The sequence below is a fragment of the Anarrhichthys ocellatus genome, unplaced genomic scaffold (genome assembly GCF_004355925.1).
Source record: "Anarrhichthys ocellatus isolate YVR2014 unplaced genomic scaffold, GSC_Weel_1.0 scaffold1, whole genome shotgun sequence".
In the NCBI taxonomy this organism is placed as follows: Eukaryota; Metazoa; Chordata; class Actinopteri; order Perciformes; family Anarhichadidae; genus Anarrhichthys; species Anarrhichthys ocellatus.
The window spans coordinates 8,525,151-8,530,510 of NW_022280031.1; the positions used below are offsets into that span (position 1 = coordinate 8,525,151).

General features: G+C 39.0%; 1 protein-coding gene across 1 annotated transcript in view; it reads right to left on the bottom strand.

Moving 5' to 3' along the window:
• The window catches only part of cdk4 (cyclin dependent kinase 4), an 11,458-nt gene extending 6,872 nt beyond the window's left edge, over positions 1–4,586 (bottom strand). Inside the window, exon 1 of the mRNA XM_031852493.1 lies at positions 4,340–4,586. The gene's annotated coding sequence lies outside the window, so the exon portion shown is untranslated. The remainder of the gene's footprint in view (positions 1–4,339) is intronic.
• Positions 4,587–5,360: the final 774 nt, after the last annotated feature.

Consider the following 5,360-nt stretch of genomic DNA (forward strand, 5'->3'; position numbering starts at 1 on the left):
TAAAAAAAATAAATAAATAAATATATATATATATATATATATATAAATTAAAGCCTAATAAATTGGGTTTGTTCTCTCAGGGGTCAATAAAGTTCAGTTATCATCATCCAACCCGTTCCCATTCCCAACTGCTCACATACAAACAGGTCAGGACCCTTTGGTGTCACTTAGGTTAAGGCAACAAAACTACTTGACTAGGTTTAGAAAAAGATAGTGAGTTCGTTACGAAACTTATCTTACGTACTCAAGTTGAGTGCGTTAATAAGTAAGTTACCTTATGGAGCGTTCTTAAAATAAGTCAACGTTGAGTTTTGGTTTCACACAGGCTATGAACAGCGCTCTACTGGGTTAAAGCCTTGTGTTTGTTTGACCCATCCGTCGATCTTTATCTCCTCCCGACGCAGACGGAGTTAATGTATAGCTGGAGCAGTTGCTCGGCCTCTGAGCGTCTAATAATGCCACACCAAAAACACCAAAGGGTGCCTTGTGTGTCATATCCGATGCCGATGGGCGAGACAATGCATCTGTATTTGATGACCTGTTATGAACGGGCTGCATCATCAGGGAGGTGAAGTTACATTCAACACTACCGGGCTGCTCAACACTACTAACTACACATTAAAATGTAGGCAGACACTGCCATCTTTAAACCTGCATTCACTGATTTATTTTTGGCCAATTGGTGCCAATGGAACATAAACACAACATTGACATTTTATTCATTTTATTACCTGACAAAGTTCTGACTGCGAACATGCTAACAAGCAGTTGCCTATTTACACACCCAGCAGACACAAAGCAACATAAGCATTCAATTCAATAGTTGCAAATCCAATATTCATTCTCTTTTTAGCTCCGTTTTGGTCTCCACCAATTAATTCAGAGGGAATTATCTGGCTCTTTAGCTAACAAATGTTCCACTATGTTCACCGTAGGTGCTTATTTTGTTTGACTGCAGTTTGGGGCTGGCAGTAATGGACAAGAGCCTGATCCTGCTGGTAATGACTGATGAAATCACTGAGAATTAAAGAAAGTAAAGTTGAGGGCTGTAAAACCAAAACAATGAGCTGAAAGGTGTTAAAGCGCTCTGTAGTGCTAAGGGGAACTGTATTGTAGGGTACTCATTTACATTACACAGTCATTTGACCCCTTGCTCATTTAAAAAACATTGATTGATGCAGCATTAACATTATATAGAGGCAATGAGGGCTTCACGCCCTCTTTTCACCTTTTGAGTGAAAAAGAGGGGTCGCTAATAGACAACCGTATCATATTTCAACCATTCTGGCAGCAGGAGTCAACTATGCTTAGAGCGAAATGCAAAGGATTTTTATGTCTAGTTGTGCCTCTATTAGAGTGAAGCCTCATATAAGAGCTCTCCAGGTACTTTCAGCGCAAAGTGCAGAAATGTGGGACATATTTTATAGGCATATTCAAAGAGGAATTTATGAAAGCTCTTCTACATTCGCCAAATGTTTTATAATCTGCGAGCTACAGAACAAAGTACCTGACCTCCTGGAAGAAGTCAAATGACTCACTGAATGGGACACCATTTTAAAGCAAATATACTTGACGCAGGACTTTTGGCCGCCACTCTGCCGGCACAGGAAGCACCTTCAACCACTCAACCCCAAACAGCTTCTCTGTCCCACCCCTTCGAACTTTCCTCTGGCCTCCTCACCAACTCCATCCGTCAGCACACGACCACAGAGAGCATCATCCCGATCCTTCCCTCCCTTAGTTTGAGCCTACTCAACATTAACACCCATCACCTTCATACCCAGCATTTATTTCAGTGCAATGATGGCCGTTCGGTGGTCCTCTGCTACTTTTAAGGCCTTTAAAGTAAAGTTTATGGGACCAGGATGTGCGGAGCAGAGACTCATCATCTAAACTACCACGTTCCTGTGAGGTGAGAGATGGTTACCTCAAAAAAACATTGTGCCTGCTTTCAGGTCTTTTCGTGTATAACCTTGTTTAAATGTATGTTCTCGTAAATATCTTCCACTAACATTTTAACTTCCAGCCAACTAACACTGCACTGAAAAACGTATGTGACTACATCAACAAACAGCCGACTGAAAAGGATTTTAAAATGTTGATATTCAACTAATACTTTCAGTCACTATAAAAACAAAAATGCCTAGCATTTGCTGGTTGCAGCTTCTTAAATGTGAGGCTTTGACACAATATGTTTCATATTTGATGGTAAAATAAAGTAGCTTTGGGTTTTGAACTGTTGGTCGGATAAATAAAGCAGTTGGAATACATCACATTGGGCTCAGGGTTATTGGCATTTTTCACTTATTGACATTCTATAGGCAAAACATTGATTTTAATAAAAATGTCCGACCATGATTAATAACAGTATTAATGAAACACTAAACTGTCTATATAACTGTGTTTAAACTATGAGCACAGTGGGTTTGTAAGTGTGAAATAAAGAAGTAGGGCTGGAGCTGAAATAGTTTCTGCTGGGGAGAAAAACAGCAGAAACACAATCCACTGAAAGTCACCGAAACACTTGAACGAGAAGTTCATTCTCTCCTGTTGTGTACCAGTCTCTTTATTTTATAAAGCCGATACTCAAACATCTGACGCTCTAAACGGATGTCACATTTTTGTCTGTTGACAGCACGAGACGGCATGTTTGGACTAGAACTCTGATTACATGATTGCTCCAGAAACCCCAGAGAAGAAAACAGATAAATGCAGAGTCACTGCTGAATGTAGCAATACTGCACATGAGCCTTTTTGGGCTAATTTGTAAGATTTTGATGAATTAACTTTATTTACAGCCTTTCAGATCTGTATGCTAATCTCACCAGAGCTGAGATCAACAGTTCTACTAAACATGTACAACCCAACATGTACATATAGGGTTAATTATATCTCGAGGTATTCAGTGAAGTGCTGTTGCTGCCATGCTGTGTAAAATACTCTCGCGTATACTAGTGGAAGAAACAAACCAGAAATAAATTGGGATCTAGTGGTTACAGGCAAATACAATATGTTATGCCCACAACTTCCTTTAGAAAAGGATTAATAATAAAAAACAACAATAAAATATTTATATCTAAATAAACAAGAAAATACTTTTAACTTATTAAGTATTTAATTCACAGAGTACACAAAAATAGCCATTACCATGTAGTTATTTCATATGGACTATATATTTACTGAATTACAAGAAAACATGTTATATTGTGATGCATGTTATGTTGAAATATGAAATGACCTATATTGTGATAGAATATTTTTCCAGCCCTAAACTGGTTGATCTTCTGCTGGCTTGTATATTTCACTCCCTGAGATTAATACATTTTTATTTTAGCCAACAATATTACATCCTAATTTTCTTATTGGCTATATTTTTATTATTAATCTGAATTTGCAAAGTAACTAGCAAATAAAGTTATTGAATAAATGTTGTGGTGTAAAAAGTAGATTTGCCTCTCATATGAAGTAAAGGAGAAGAAGAAAGTAGCAGAAAAGTATAGGATCTTTTATTTCTGGTCAATTCTGACATATACATTTACTGAGCCAGATATTTTATATTCAGAAAATAAACCCCTGAGTGCTCTCTGCATGCAAACTACAGCCTATAATAAAGTCACTGTTCTAAACTCTTGCCTGTATCGTCTTGTTATTATCATCTGGCTCTTACCCCTGCAGTGTCCCCACCTTCGTTTGACAACAACACAAAAGCTTGATTAAAAACATGTTCACTGCATTACAGAATGAACTGAAAGGGCTTCACTGTCTCATAACGAAAGATCCGGCTATGTGCAAAACCTCATCTGGTCCTCCAGGAAGTGGTCAGGCTGTTCATTACTTGTCACCCTAAAACCCTCTCATCGTTTCCTCATCGGTGACGCAACACCAGAGGAAAGAGCAGCTTTTAGCATAACACCTGGACGTTTCACTGAGGCCTAGAACAGCAGATAGAGGGGCTGTCTGTGGCCTATTGATTATCAGCTCTATTTTCTTCCCCACATTTCATTCATTTATCCATTTAATCTAGCGGCCAGTGGGCGGAGGCAGACACAGGCCAGGGCAGACGGAGAGCCCTCTGTCCCCGACACGTGGTGCTCCTCCATAGCGCTCCTTTGTTGATTAAACTGGCATTAAAAAAGTGAAGCCACAGCAGGCCACGCGGACTTTTTTTTGCCCCTCCTCACCTACATGTTCACTCACGTGGCGGAGGAAGACAGTAAAAAAGTATAGACGGCAGAGACAGTTCACCGTCAGCAACTTCTATTTCCACATCTGTACCACTTTACACAAACTGCCCAAGTGTCACACTAATGAAGCACGACAGCTCGGATACTTCACTTACCTCGCCCGTGTCTTTTCTGCAGCAGGTGAGCGTTACTTTCGCTCTATGAGGAGGACATGCTCACTAGTGTGCCACGTAGAACTCCTCCAGAAGCGGGTCGGGTCCAGGCGGAGGTGTACAGCTCCAGCAGTGGATCTGAGGTACAGAAGACAATCAACAGATTATGTTTTCGGCCTCCAATGTTTCTTTTCTTTCTTCCAGCCTGCACTCTTTTTTTGGGTCGTCGCTTCCTGTTGCTTCTGGCAACTCTTGGTGGAGGCGGAGCTTAAAAAGAATCTTCACAGCATAGCCTGTCATGTGTGAAGCCCTTAAAGCTGCTGAGCCTTGGAAAGTTACAAAAATCATATAATCCATTGCTGAAGAATGCTTTGATATTGTAGTTGTTAAATGCATATCTTTACAAAGGCTTTTATGTGGCTGTTTATTTCAGATTCTAAAAATATAGGCCTAAGAATATCAGACACACCCTTTTAATTTTAGTTTATTTATTTGCATAAAAACAAATAAAGTTAGTGATAGCTCTTAAAAGAATTTAACAATAACAACTAAAAGAAAAAAGAAAATAAATACATATATTAGATCAATATTCAGAAGAAATAGAAGAAAAGAATAATGTATAACAATAGATTATATGTGCCAACCATAAAATAAACTTTAGTTGCTAATTACAGCTATGGTGTAAGCTGCTAGGAGCAAGAACATCACAATAAGCCAAATTAAAATAGTTTGAATTAACCTTTAAGCGTGTTTGAAAATGTGTGGGGTTCTTGACAAAGCTGTATTTGTTGGTATGATATACAGCTGTGTAACAACTGTACACACAGAAATGTATTCCACATAACTTCAAGTAAAATAAAAATAAATATGTGGGACTAAAGTGAATAAAACAAATGAAGCCCGTTCTACTTTCGTTTTCTCTGAGCGAAATCTCTTGTTGTCTCATTTTGTAGTAATGAGATCAGGCCTGCAGACTGTGTGTGTGTGTGTGTGTGTGTGTGTGTGTGTGTGTGTGTGTGTGTGT